At 34.3% G+C, this 15,870-nt stretch overlaps 1 protein-coding gene across 2 annotated transcripts in view; it reads right to left on the bottom strand.

Moving 5' to 3' along the window:
• The window catches only part of LOC106463075 (complexin-like), a 172,470-nt gene extending 156,701 nt beyond the window's left edge, over positions 1 to 15,769 (bottom strand). For both annotated transcript variants that reach the window (XR_002611408.1, XM_022390481.1), the window contains exon 1: positions 15,708 to 15,769. The gene's annotated coding sequence lies outside the window, so the exon portion shown is untranslated. The remainder of the gene's footprint in view (positions 1 to 15,707) is intronic.
• Positions 15,770 to 15,870: the final 101 nt, after the last annotated feature.

Genomic DNA, 15,870 nt, shown 5'->3' with positions numbered 1-15,870 from the left:
TTACTCTTTATTTTAAATGCAGCTCATACCAATGTTATGCTTTACTTAAATGTAGTTCGTACCCATGTTCTGCTATACTTAAATGTAGTTCGTACCCATGTTATGCTTTATTTAAATGTAGCTCGTACGCATGTTATGCTTTATTTAAAAGTAGCTCGTACCCATGTTATGCTTTATTTAAATGTAGTTCATAACTATGTTATGTTTTATTTGAATATAGCTCGTACTCATGTTATGCCTTACTTAAATGCAGCTCATACTCATGTTATGCTTTATTTAAATATAGCTCGTACTCATGTTATGCTTTACTTAAATGCAGCTCATACTCATGTTATGCCTTACTTAAATGCAGCTCATACTCATGTTATGCCTTATTTAAATGTAGCTCATACCCATTTTATGCTTTAATTAACTGTAAGTAATGTCACCTTTACTCTTTACTTAACTGTAGCTCATGTCCAATTTATATTTTATTTATGTATAGTTTATTACCACCTAATTTCACAATCTATTTGTAGCTTTTATGCTTTATATAAGATGATAAATTAATATGTTTTCTTAAACTCAAATAATGAAAAAATAGTTTTCGAAATTGAAATTTTTGCTTCGAAAGAGAATTCGTTAAAAGTAAATAAAGTTTTTGCTTATCGTTGATTAATAAAAATTACGTTCTAATTATATTAAATAAGTAATGAATACATGTTATCTTACTAATGTAAACGGTTTTTTTTGTAATATGAAACGTTAATACTCCAACAGTAAGTTTCTTAATGACTTTTACCACACAAACAGTATAAGTAATAAAACAATAGACATAAAGCTAGTCAACTGTTTATTAAAAGACTTTTTTTTCAAATATGTGGGCTAAAACGCGTGATCATAATTGACTCAACTGCTTAGCATGCTCAATTCTGACTCATAGTAATTAACCCAGCTACTTGACAGCATGCTCATAGTAATGGGTTCAGCTTAGCACACTAATCTTTGGCTCATAGTAATTGACTCAACTACTTGATAGCATGCTCACAGTAATCGACCCAGCTACTTGACAGCATGCTCATAGTAATGGGTTCAGCTTAGCATACTAATCTTTGGCTCATAGTAATTGACTCAACTACTTGATAGCATGCTCGCAGTAATGGGTTCAGCTACTTGACAGCATGCTCATAGTAATGGGTTCAGCTTAGCATACTAATCTTTGGCTCATAGTACTTGACTCAACTACTTGATAGCATGCTCATAGTAATGGGTTCAGCTTAGCATACTAATCTTTGGCTCATAGTAATTGACTCAACTACTTGATAGCATGCTCACAGTAATCGACCCAGCTACTTGACAGCATGCTCACAGTAATGGGTTCAGCTTAGCATACTAATCTTTGGCTCATAGTAATTTACTCAACTACTTGATAGCATGTTCACAGTAATGGGCTCAGCTACATGACAGCATGCTCTCTTCCGAGTCACAGTGGGCCGATCAGACGCTTTATGAACGTAGTTCATTTACAATCAGTGTTGGGTTCTTCAAGATGGCTAAACGTAGGCAAATATTGATGGTCGGCAGCAAGTTATCCTGGACGTGAAATGGTAGTTCTTTGATAGTTTTACTTAAATAAAATTAGAAAAAAATAAATGTTTAATATCATAATAAACATTACATAGCCTGGCATAGAGAAAATAATGTAATTAGGGTAACAGCTAGGCCTAACGTTGATATCTCTGTATGTATATGTAATGTGTGTATGTTATATTTTGACTCAATAACGGTCTGTTAAGTATGACGTAAAACTACGTAAGCCATTCACAATAATCAGTTGAAATGCCCACGCTGATCAGCTCAAAAACTTGACAAACCTTAGGTCAATTTCTGTAGATATTAGACAAACCTTAGGTCAATTAATGTAGACATCAGTCAAGGTAACTTAGCTAAATCTGTAACAAACACATACACAGTCACGGCATAACTCTGAAAATACAAAGAATAGTTTTATAGGTTAATGATAAAAGACAGTTAGCCAAAACGTACACTATATAATTATTTTCCATTTTAGTGTATTATCTGCTAATTCAACGTTAAACTTAATGGCGTATAATGCTAGAATTCCGGATTTGATTCTCGCGGCTGACACAGCGCACATGAATCGTTATACAGCCTTGCGCTAAAGAACAAACTCTTATTGTGGTTTTATCTGTTATCTTTGCGCTTTAAAGATTTTATTTTTCTAATTACGGATCATTTTGATGTTGGAACACAGAGAGATGTCTTTTTAACGACATAAACGATTCGTTTGTTTGTCTGCTTGTAATTAAGCACAAAGCTACACAATGGGCTATCTGTGATCTGCCCACCACGGGTATCGAAACCCGGATTCTAGCGTTGTAAGTCCGCAGACATACCGCTGTGTCACTGGGGGCCGACATAAACGAAACAACGCCATACCTTTTTACAACCATTTCCACTATCCTGGGTTTATCTTATTTCACAACGTTTGGTAAGTCTTACTAGGCTTACAAGGATATGGTTATTTCTAAAGATATGTAACACTGAGATATATTTCTGTATGTATTCATGTGAGTACTAGTTTTTAAGTTATTAAGTAGACCCAAAAAACTGTTTGTCCGTGGTAAAATATGTGGGCTTCAACTTGGCACTTACATTACAAAGAAACGTCTAATTTCTTAGGGTGTGTGAATTCTTAGAGTTACACTACTAACGCAAGTAGCTATGTACAAGTGATTATCTTAAGTTACTTTTTTGTTGGTTTTGTTATATGGCTAGACAAACATATAAAATTCATTTATGTGCCCAAACATCGTTCTCGAACTGTGAGCCCAAAAGTTTAAAGTTCGAGGGTCGTTGCTCCAAAAATATTCTCCACATTTTGGGGGTCGTTGGTGTGCTATAAATGTGATGACCACAGTCGCACTATTCCGTTGGACAAAAGTAGTCCAAGAGTTGGCAGTGGGTGCTATTGACTAGTTGCCTTCCCTCTAGTCTATCAGTTCAAAATTAATATAGCCTTTGTGTAGTTTTGTGGGAAGATACCGAAACAAGTAAACAAACACATTTATGTGATTCTATAGTTTGGCAGATACACAAATTAAAGATGATTCAAATGACCTTATTCAATTCATCATGCTCATAAGGGCACCAGATGATTAGGCCAGAATCTAAAGAAAAACCAACAATCATGGTAGCTTCTATGTTCAACGATAGCAGGTGCTGGTTGTTTTTACTCTGAATACCCTCATTCCTTGTTCTTTATCACTATCACAAACTAAGAAAACAAATATACAAAAGAGCATACCCGCAGAATTCGTTTGTTTGTTTCAGAATTTTCGCGTGCAACTACACAAAGGGCTATCTTTACATTGCCGTTCTTCACGTTGAACTGATAGTTAAAAGGAAGACAAGTACACAACAGCACCTGCCGCCAACACTTTGACTCTTTTCATCTAATCGAATAGTGAGAGTTTATCATACACCAAGAGCTCACCCACAGCTCTCAAAGGAGAGGTGCGTTTTTTGCGGCAACGGGATACGAACCGTGAATCCTTGAAATCACATCAGGACACGCTCACTATTAGGCTACAACCTGCCCTATCTATATATAATACTAGTGGTATCATAAACACAGATATTTTCTTTCACAGCATTAACTTATAGATACGTTTGAAACACACCATTTAACACGTAATATAAGGAAACAGAAAAAGCATTCCCTGGGTTTATATAATCAACTTAGGAACCGTGTTATCATTTAATTCAACTGTAAGTTAAAATATTGGTCTCTAGTAAATCTAAGTCATAGCCATCATCTAATGATAATTTTCACTTGTATTACGTTTCATGACAACCATAGCTGTTAAATTACAATTATATATGCTCAATAAACAAGAATGTCCTACTCTTTTTGTTCAACAACACTCAATAAACAAGAATATTTTTATTATGGTTGTTCAATTATACTCAGTAAACAAGGATGTTGTGTTTTGATTGTTCAACAACACTAAATAAACAAGAATGTTCTATTATGGTTGTTCAGTTATACCCAATAAATAATAATATTCTGCTCTGGTTGTTCAATTATACTCAATAAAGAAGGCTGTTCTGTTTTGATTGTTCGGGTATACTAAATAAAACAAGGATGTTCGACTGTGGTTGTTCAGTTATATCCAATAACTGGTTGTTCAACAACACTCAATAATTAAGAATGTTGTACTGTTGTTTTTCATTTATACTCAGTGAAAAAGAATGTTTTACTCTGATTGTTCAACAGCACTCAATAAGCAGTAATGTTCAATTAAAATTAGTTAATAAGATTGTGCTCCTCAGGTTGTTCAGCTGTACTCAGTAAAACAATAATGTTATACTATGGTTGTTCAATTATACTCAATAAAGAAGTCTGTTCTGTTCTGATTGTTCGGCTATAGTAAATAAAACAAGGATGTTCGACTGTGATTGTTCAACAACACTCAATAAACAAAAATATTCTACTATGGTTGTTCAACTGTACTCAATAAAAAAAATATTCTACTGTGGTTGTTCAACTGTACTCAGTAAACAAAAATATTCTACTATGGTTGTTCAAAATACTCATTAAACAAAAATATTCTACTGTGGTTGTTCAACTGTACTCAGTAAACAAAAATATTCTACTATGGTTGTTCAACTGTACTCAAAAAAAAATTCTACTATGGTTGTTCAACTGTACTCAATAAACAAAAATATTCTACTGTGGTTGTTCAACTGTACTCAGTAAACAAAAATATTCTACTATGGTTGTTCAACTGTACTCAGTAAACAAAAATATTCTACTGTGGTTGTTCAACTGTACTCAGTAAACAAAAATATTCTACTATGGTTGTTCAACTGTACTCAGTAAACAAAAGTATTCTACTATGGTTGTTCAACTGTACTCAGTAAACAAAAATATTCTACTGTGGTTGTTCAACTGTACTCAGTAAACAAAAATATTCTACTGTGATTGTTCAACTGTACTCAGTAAACAAAAATATTATACTGTGGTTGTTCAACTGTACTCAGTAAACAAAAATATTCTACTGTGATTGTTGTCGTCAATGTTTGATTCCTGAGTACCTTGCAAGTGTTTTTACCTTGTTTTCCCTAAGAAGGTTTTCTTGCACAGTTGGCAGATAGTTCATAACTAACCTTACCTCAACATGCTTCTGAAAGTCTGACGAGTTTTACCATTTTACGTACGTTTGTTTCATGTAAGTATAGAAGGTTAACATGGACTGTAAAGTTATTCTTGGTTCGAACCAGTGGTATAGTGCTAAATAATAAAGTGCCGGAAGGGTTTTTGAAAGTGTTATAATTAGTTGTAGTACATATTATGTTGCCTGTACATAAAAACCACATATTTCAGAAATAGTAGCAGTAATTGAAATCTACATTTTAAGATTTTACAATAAAAATTTAATTTTGTCATACCTTCAAGTACTGGATGAGGTGTAAGGTATGAATTGTTAGAAATAGTGGCGGTAAGGTGTTCCGGCTAAAGAAGTACATACAAGTACGCCGTGCCAACGCTTTCCCACCCTACTACACCTCTAGTTCGAACCCAGTCAATCAATGAAGAAATATGCTTAAAACTTCCAAAGATAGTTCTTCTAGACAAAACCTAATTCGTGTACACGTACTAAAAGGTTTTCTTTAGGAAATGTGTGGAGTTTAACAAAACTTCTTAAGCGTCCACTAGCTTTGTATTGTGTTAAACATTTCAAATGGTTGCTTACTGAATAGTCTCCGTGCAAGAATGCATCATTATTTACAAATGGTTTTGGAACTGTATACCACTGTCTGGATAAGACCCACAAAATGGTACATAATTATTTACAAATGGTTTTTGAACTGTATACCACTGTCTGGATAAGACCCACAAAAGGGTACATAATTATTGACAAATGGTTTTTTGAACTGTATACCACTGCCTGGATAAGACCCACCAAAGGGTACATAATTATTTACAAATGGTTTTGGAACTATATACCACTGTATACCACTGCCTGGATAAGTCCTACAAAATGGTACATCATTATTTACAAATGGTTTTTGAACTGTATACCACTGCTGGATAAGACCCACAAAAGGGTACATAATTATTTACAAATTATTGTTTAACTGCCTGCTAGGTATTATACCTTTACAGAATCATAAACTATCTTTCTCTCTCTCTGAAAGACACTGATACCTTTATATATGAATCCATTTTTTAAAATGACATAAATTTGATGAAAAATCTTTAAATCTACAGTTGTATAGTAATGAATAATGAACAATACAATATTTTCCAATGCAAAAGAATAAAATACGTATCTTGTGATCTGATCTTGATATTTATAGAACGGTAACCACTTTTATCAATGTTATTTGTAATAATAATGTTTAAAAACTATACTGAAATATACGCATGAATAAAAAAACAACCATAACTGCAGCTGTTTGATTAGAAAGAGCAACCTGTCTTCTATCTGACAAGACATGCAACAGCCAATCAGTTACTCGGTAACCTTTTTTCAAGACATGCTACGGCCAATCAATTACTCGGTAACTTTTTTACTAGAAGGTCATTTATGCCTTAACAGAATCATAAGCTGTCTTCTCTCTCTCTCTCTCTGAAAAATGACAGTAGGAATCACCAATCATTTGATAACCCTTTCTACAAGACTGATTACGCTTTATCAATCTGTCTTATAATCTGGCCACGACCAGTTTAAAGACAGTAGTTTGTTTCTGGCCACGACCAGTTTAAAGACAGTGATTTGTTTCTCGACGCAACCAGTTTTCAATATAATAATAATCAGATTCATTCTGTTTATATATATACATGATCGACAATGATTTATTAGAATCACTCACTATTTCTTTTGGGTAAAAAAGCTTCCATTAGGAGCTACTGGTTGTCGTGTTTCTAGGCAAGCCTAGTTTTCGACTCATTACGGTCATTCAGATGTTTCGGCATGAACGATTATTACATATAAGAGTTACTTGTTTTCTTATCTCCAGTTGAAATCGATTCTGAATCATCAGAATTAGTTAGCATTTACTTTCTAAGCTATATTAAGTTTCCGACTCAGTGATTTCGTCATTGTCTTCTTTCTAAGCACAATATATTAAGTTTCCGACTCAGTGATTTCTGTCATTGTCTTCTTTCTAAGCACAATATATTAAGTTTCCGACTCAGTGATTTCTGTCATTGTCTTCTTTCTAAGCACAATATATTAAGTTTCCGACTCAGTGATTTCTGTCATTGTCTTCTTTCTAAGCACAATATATTAAGTTTCCGACTCAGTGATTTCTGTCATTGTCTTCTTTCTAAGCACAATATATTAAGTTTCCGACTCAGTGATTTCAGTCATTGTCTTCTTTCTAAGCATAACATATTTTGACTCAATGGTTTCAACTTCTTTCTTCTGTCTAAGCACGACAGATTTCGACTTAATGAGTTCAACCACTGTCTTTTCTCTAATCAAGACAGATTTTGACTCAATGAATCAGTCACAGTATTCTTTCTGAGCACGACAGATTTCGACTCAGTGGCTTCAGTTACTGTCTTCTTTCTGGAGACGGTCGGTTGTTATCCCACAGAAGCCTTCTGCAGGACCGAAACAATAAAGGCTGCTTGGTAATTTCCTATAACTATTAACTGTTACGAAACGCTACAGCAAATAAACTATGCTAACAGAATATATAACCAATATCATATTGCACTGAATGTTTAGATTTGATGGAAATAACAATAAAAATCACCATGAAGTTTATTAAAGAAAATTATCACAACAGGTCAAAACTTTACCTTGAAGACCTATTAAACTATCATTTCATCTATTACTTTGTTATCCGCGTACTCGTCCATCTTTTATCACACATATGTTATGCAGAGCTCCCGAGATTTTTAAGTTTTCTTATCATTGCTTTGTCCATATTCTTAACCTCACCCCAAGGTATTTCATACTGAATGTTACTGTCTAAATTTCACCTATATACCTTTCCCTAACAAAACGGTCTATTTCAGGGCTTATAACACTAAATTTCGGGGTCAATTTCTAGGTTGAGCAAGGCACACATTGTGCTTAGAACAAACTAACAAACAATATACCTGTATAGCAAAAGCATTACATTTTAGGGCCATGCTTTATATCCTTTGCTTTAGAAATAAATTGAAGAATGGTACTTTATGCGTGTCACAACTTTGTATGTATGTCAGAAAAACAGGCTATTTTCTTACAAGTGGATTGGTAATTATTGAATTTTATTTTAGAAACGAGACAATGTTACTCACCTAGGTGATGAAACGATTCACTAAGTCCATGAAATAGTTAAAACAATGAGTACGAGTACGTATGTATTTTGAAGTTGAATCATAGTTTTAGAGCAAATGATGACGTAAATAGTGTACCAAAAGCATAATATCGATTTATCTAAAGAGCATTTTTGTTTGTTTGTTAAGCACAAAGCAGCACAATGGGAGCTTGTTACCATCGCAGGAATCGAACACCGAACTATAGCATTATAAGTCATCAAGATTACCGCTGAGCCAATGGAAGTCAAAGAGGTATTAAATATATAAAGTGTAGAAACAGAAAACAAAATTGTCAACAAGCTAATTAGAAAAATAAAACAAAGCCATAATAATATATCATTAATTCACCAAAATAAATATCTATCAACCTGTAATAGATAAGTGACCTTCATCCAAATTAACTTACTCTAAGAATTTTTAGAATGTTATTCTTTAGATATTCTAAATTGTTCTAAAACTGTGTTCATACATCTTCATATGGTACCCGATCTTTAGTGGGCACATATAAATCACGAGTTGTTTGAATAATATAGACACAACCCATTTTTATTCTTCATAATTATTCTCATACGGTAAAGCAGAAATTATGAAGGGTTATGCAAACTTATGTTCTAATGATTTCTTGAAGTGAATCTAAATTGATGCTACAAATTCCCCAAATCGCTATAACTCAGTGACAAGTAGTAAATCGAAAGATAGATTGGGCTTCACATTTATTTTTAATATTTTAATCAGCTTGACGGCTAAATAATTGACGAAGACAAATTAGTATCATCAATGCTATATATTCTTAAAATTCATATATAAATACAGGATCATTGTGTGAGGAAATAGGCATATTAAAACACCATAAATATAATACACACTCCACCACTATATGAAACCTAGTGTTATTCTTTCGAGACCTTTCTTTGAGATAGTAGTTATTAAGCCCTGTATATTATTGTTGTTGTGTGAAGTTATTTCGTCCTTGGTGAGTTGCTATTTAGAACTTTTCGTAGTTTTTACATTTTATTGTTCAGTTATTTTAATTCGATTTTAGTAGTGAGTGTTCTACTTGTGTGGGCTCCTCTCTATGGCGAAGTTTCAGGGGAGCACCAAGATAACATGGCTTTCTTCGAGTCGTCACTGTATTAAGCTCTACTCCTATCCTGACATCGACTTCAAGAAACCTTTGCTGGTTAGTGCTACTACGACTTCACGAATTGCTGCTTCAAATTTTGATTACCTTTCACTGGCTACCTCAGTTCCTTTAACTTCAATACCTACAACTACATATGCTGAGATTACATCATTAGCGTCTGTTGATGTAGCATCTTCTGTTCTTCTTGTTATTACAGCTCTAACTTCGGTCAATCTAGCTACTAGTTCAATATTTCACCCCTTCACCTGCTCACGTGGATGCGTCATTAGCTCCTCAAATTTCTGTATTTCTTCTTTATAAAATGGACCCTAATTTCTGCTAGATTTCTCTACTTTACTTGCAGATCATAAAACATTGCCTTCGGGTTGACGTTTAGCAGCTCATATCAACCAACAACAGCATCAAGACTTCTAATCCTAAACCCTAGAGTATTCTTTGCACAAAGATGAGTATTACTAATTTGATACCTTCAACTACTATCAAAAGGCTTGGTTTCTCGATCCCGAAGCAACAACCACCATCTCGTACGTCTCTTTTGTTTTCTTATATTATTCGAGGAGTTAACCCAAGTATTACTGAAGAAAAAAAAACATAGCTGTGTCCCTAACAAATCACATTTCTATTTGGTGTACAATCAGGACCATTGACATACACAGTCTGGCATACATGTTCAGAGTTCTTGCTGACAGCAGGGAAGTTAATGATGCTTAAATCTTCAAACAACAACATCGTGTCGTGTCTTCTAGAACTACTCCATCTCAGATCTTACGATATGAGAGATACGTTTGCTACAATTGACACTCTACTGCTAAGTGTCCCAACAAGCCAATCTAACCAAGTTTTCGAAGCCCGCATCTAGCACGTAAGAAGAACCTCCCATCTGTAACACTTATCAACTTGACCACCCTACCTGTTCTTACAAGTGCCTACTCCCAAATCTGATGAACCATCTCCAGTTAGTACCTTTGACCTGATTACACTTCCATCTAACTTTATCTCTCCAACTCTTATAATAGAAAACATACTGAATTTTCTTACAATTACCCTTCAGAATGTTCATCCATAGCAGAAAATCTTTGTCCCGGTCAGTATTAATTATTATGGTAAGGCAGTGTTTAAACTCCAAATGTAGGCCACCTAATCGGATATTAATTCACATTTTCATTTTCGTCGCCTACAGAAACCAGAAGGCTTAAGACGTATAAAGGAAAAGCATTAAACTTTCATTTTCTCAACATATGATCCTTTTCCATCAATCTGCCGTTACTTGAACCACTTCTTGACGAGGTTACCTATGATTGCATATTGCTAAACGAGACTTTTCTCAAACCCTCACAAAGAGCAAATTTATCTGGATATTATTTTCAACACTGTTATCATTCATTGGGTATTCACTAGAGTAGAGTGGCTTTATGTATCGTAGTTATATTCCTTACCAGATTTATTGTGTTTCTCAGAACACTTATCCAGAATATCCCCTACTTAAAATTTACTTTCTATTCATAATTGCCATATAGTATTTCATTATATATCCTCCTGAAGTCAAGATACCACATGATTTTTATACTCCTTACATCAATACTTGCTTACATCAGTAATCACAGTCGGTCTCACTTAGAACTTGTTTAATTTTGGGCCAACCTCAGTCATATTTTAAGTTCCTTCTTATCACTTCCTTCTCTTAGATGACCTGAGTCTAATTCTACTCCAGGTGTTGTATTAGCTTTGGCTAATTTTGCTTCTCTTCTTTCTATCAGCTTGCTCTCTCTAGTAGGAACTGATCCCCTTCCCATCAAGGTTCGAATGAGTTGTTATATTTATGACCATTCTCATTGAAATAGATCTTTTTTTTTAGATTTTCGCAATGCTGGTTGGTTAAACTTTCATTCTTACGTCGCATTTCTACCTTTAGACTTCAATAACTCTATTTTCAATCATGTTTGCACATTGGTTGGCACACTCGAATTCTTAATTATCTCAGTCAGTTAATTACAAACCTCATAGTATTGTATTGATTCGTCATATTAAATCTATTGCCTCTCTCCTCGACATGTGTATGGGATTCCCAGCCTTCTGGGCACTTTCTAGTTCCATCTAGACGTTGTGATCTATAACGGACAGTTCTTAATTACGTTTGAACATTGAAGCATCAGAGATAGTATCTCCTGTGTATCTATACATTCTTCCCAGTACTGGACACAATTTCATATGTTGACTGATCACAAAAGCTCACAGCCATATCCTATTCTAATGTTACACATAGTTCCTCACCAGAAAGAGCAGATAATTTTGCCTCCTTCCTGGAATTACACTCTCATGCTCCTGATCAGCATCTGCTAGACAATGAAGATGTTACAGACTTCCTTTTCCAACTGGTCCTTCACTCCCAGAACGAACCATATCCCGTAGTATTGTTTTGTGAATACACCCATTAATGTTCTTGATATTCAACTGGCTCTCGGCAACAGACGCAACATTGTCCCTGGTTCTTATTCTAGCAACGTTTTACAACTTTATACTGTGCACAGGTGGTTTTTCCTGTTTCCTGAAAGAAGTCAATTATCTTGCTTTTTTCATACCCTGCCAAGCTTCCAGTACATGTTGGATCATATTATCTCATTAGCCTGACTAGTGTCTGTAGTACAATTCTCGAAACACATTTATTATAAACCATATTTTGCTCCCCAGTACTCAAGTTGACTTTCGCCATCATCTTTAACTTCTGCATCAACTTCTAAAACTTTCTAGCATCATCTCGAAACATTTAACGCATTTAAACTGTGATACATGTTGTTATTTCAATTTTAAAGGGATTTTCACTCTGTCTGGCACCTTGCTCTCATCTGTAAGCACCGTCATGTGGCACTCCAACTTCTTTTGTCCAGTTTGTACAATATTTTCTCGTGGCACTCCAACTTCTTTTGTCCAGTTTGTACAATATTTTCTCGTGGCACTCCAACTTCTTTTGTCCAGTTTGTACAATATTTTCTCATTAAATGACGGGCAAATGTCTTCATTGAGCGCATTCATTCTAGTTCCTTTTTTTATTTTGATGTAGGAGTTCTACAGGGCTTTATTCTCTCACCTGTGATTTACATAATACATATTGCTGGTATGCCCTAACTACATCTCCTATCCATCTCTTTCAATATGCCGATGACACAGCACTCGTTGTCATCTGCAAGATAAGGGTTAACTTTAACAAAATGCCACAGGCTACAGTTAACGTCTTCTTGTTTTTTAATCGCTGCTGACTTCTTACCGTTAATGCTAGCAAAACCAAAGCTTTGTTCGACATCGACATAAGTTACGACCATGTCGAAAATCATTATTCTTTAATACCCGAATCAAGCATACTCCCATACGATTCTACATTACAGTCAAATATCTTAGAATCATATCTAACATGGAGAGTCAACTTGGCGGCTCTTGAATAAGACGTCTCTTCCTGAATGCACCAGCTCTGATGATTGAAAGGAACTTACTAGGGCCTGAATCCACCTCTACTTTTCTGTAAAGGCTTCATTTGACCTTGTCTGACTTGTGGCCACAATATAAGGATTTCTACATCAGCCCCCTTTTGCCTCAGACTACAGATTCTGAAGCGTCATGCCCTAAGGATAGCACCAACATACATCTACCTAGTCCAGCTGTATACTATATTTTTTACTATCAGACGATCTTGCAAATACAAATGCTCCAATGCAGAACCTACTAGACTTCATCTATCCTGAGTTTTATCCGTTTGATTTATGTTTCGTTGTTGTTAAAGATAATGATAGAAAAAAATGAAATAAATAAAAATATACAATACAAAACTTAATAATATAAAATCTTCACTGTCCATTCTCATGCCATATTTAGTATCATTTCCTATACATCCATTATGATCAGTCATCACTTCTTTCTTTCCCATCGTCTGGTCGAAAAAAGGGCCTCGTGGCTGGAATGAAATCGCGTCTTACCTACTACCTTTTTTGATTTGTCCTTCTCCAGAGTCACTTACGAGGGGTAGATTTCCTCAGAATCGGTATAACTCATTGACAAGTGGTAAATCGAATGAAAAATTGGGTTTTGTGTTTACTTATAGTATTGAATCCAAATTGTTTCGTTGTGTGTGTGTGCCTTTACTTCTTTGAAATTCAACTGAATGTTTCAACATCCTGTAGCTCTAGTTTGGTTATGCTACATTTAGTACGTTTCTAATCTGCAAATCAGATCTAAGGGATTCATATGGAAATATAAACTATAGAAAGAACTGGCAATTGGTTGAGACTGGTAAGAAAAGTATTATGAAATAGTAGCTGTATAGTCCAGGAGTTTCCAATTCACGACCCACCTGAGTTACCAAGCAATTTTCTTAGACCCATGCTCAAGTGGTGGTGGTGGATATTAGTTGATCTTGTAATATATTTTAGTTAAGCCAATATTTTGTTTATTCAGAAGTATTTTAGGATCATTATTTTACAGAAAAGGGGTTTTACTATGTCTTGTTTTGCCCCTAGCTGAAACATCTTATGACAAATTGGAAACAGGTACAAAATAACCAAATTTCTCAAGATATAATCGTATACCTATATAAAGATGATTAAATAAAATATAGAACATAAAAGTAATTCCTGAATCAGGTTATTTCAGGATGAAAGAGAGCTGGTTTGCTAGATTTTATAACTACAATATAGAAATTGGCTCCAACTGCATAGACAGGTAAGTAGCTACATGTTGTAGGCACACTCTAACAACTCTTTAGTAATCAGTCACTCAGTCATTCTAGATACATAAACATTAAGTCTTTCATCACACGTTTATTTATTGAGAAAAGTTGAAAAACTGTTTTACACATCAGTACTGACGAGCTGGGAACTAAATACTACAGAATAAGGTTCACCTGTAATATCTAACAAAACTCGTAGTGGTTGATATCGAGATTGTCACCTTTAATATGTAACAGAACTCGTAGTGGTTGATATCGATATTGTCACCTGTAATATGTAACAGAACTCGTAGTGGTTGATATCCAGATTGTCACCTGTAATATGTAACAGAACTCGTAGTGGTTGATATCGAGATTGTCATCTTTAATATGTAACAGAATGTTTCAAATTAGTAAAGAACTCGTAACGGCTGATAACCAGATTATCACCTGTAATGTATAAAAGAACTCGTAATATTTGATATCCAGATTACCACCTCTATTATGTAACAGAATTGTTTCCAATCAGTAAAGAACTCGTAATGGTTGATATCCAGATTATTATTTGTAATATGTAACAGAATTGTTTCACATTAGTAAAGAACTCGTAATGGTAGAGATCCAAAGAACCACAGTTTAATTGGATTATATATAAGATAAGTCGTTATTCATTATCGTTCACTAAATTTGTCCAGATTTAAAAATGCCTTTCTTTCATATGACTGCATAGTAGTTTATTGTGTGAACTTTCAATATGAAATATGGTACTTGTTACGTTCAATATGTAACAAGTACCATATTTAAAGTACATGTAGTTATTTTGTAGCATCCATAGACTATTTAGTCGAGTTGCCAGAAAAAAGACTTAATATTACTGGGTAACGTTGTTCCTTTTCGGTGTGTCCTTTGCTATATCGTAAAAAGACATAACTGGGAGTTTAAACTCGGTAATTTACCAATGTTGTGAAAATGTCTGTTTTAATACTAAAAATGAGCTTGAAAGCGTTTAATAAAGGAATATTAGACGTTATCTAAGCTTCACATATATATATATATATATTCCACGCTTTAATGTACGAAAGGTTAAGAATGCTGTAACCGTTCAAAATTATTTATGATTTACGACATTCAAGTGTCCCTTAAGTCAGAAGTCAAAATAATAACCATGATAAAAACAGAAAATTTCAGCGAAACAAAAGATGTTGTTCTTCATTTAAGAACATAATTTACAAGTACTTATTCGAAAGCTGAAAAATTACAGATATATTTTAAAGTCAACAAATGTCAAAATGTAAGATTTTACACTGAAAACTATAATCGACCATTTAATTATTACTTGCTTCACGATGCGAGACTCGTGAAAAAGTGAGCCAGTTAATATTCTTATGATTTACTACATTTCAAAATTATAGAAGTGTTACTGAAATTTTAAACTAAATTATCCCGTACTCTGTGAAAGTTTTGGATATATTAAAGTACTTATTAAATTTACTACTATTCCCATTACGGTAATTTAGCCTATTAAGTTTAGCGCTTTTCATTACCTGGTGTCTCCTCTGTAAATAGGCTTATTTTTCAAGGACTGCCAAAATGTGTAATGGATTTTGTCAGCTTTAACCCGTTTCAAAAGCTCCCCTTCACAACTAGCCTTTTCAAAACACATTAATGTAACAGTTTAGCGCTTTTCATTACCTGGTGTCTCCTCTG

Source organism: Limulus polyphemus, unplaced genomic scaffold, assembly GCF_000517525.1.
Source record: "Limulus polyphemus unplaced genomic scaffold, Limulus_polyphemus-2.1.2 Scaffold1318, whole genome shotgun sequence".
Lineage (NCBI taxonomy): Eukaryota > Metazoa > Arthropoda > Merostomata > Xiphosura > Limulidae > Limulus > Limulus polyphemus.
Note: the sequence above shows the minus strand (reverse complement) of the source record. Positions and strands in the feature narration are given on the sequence as shown.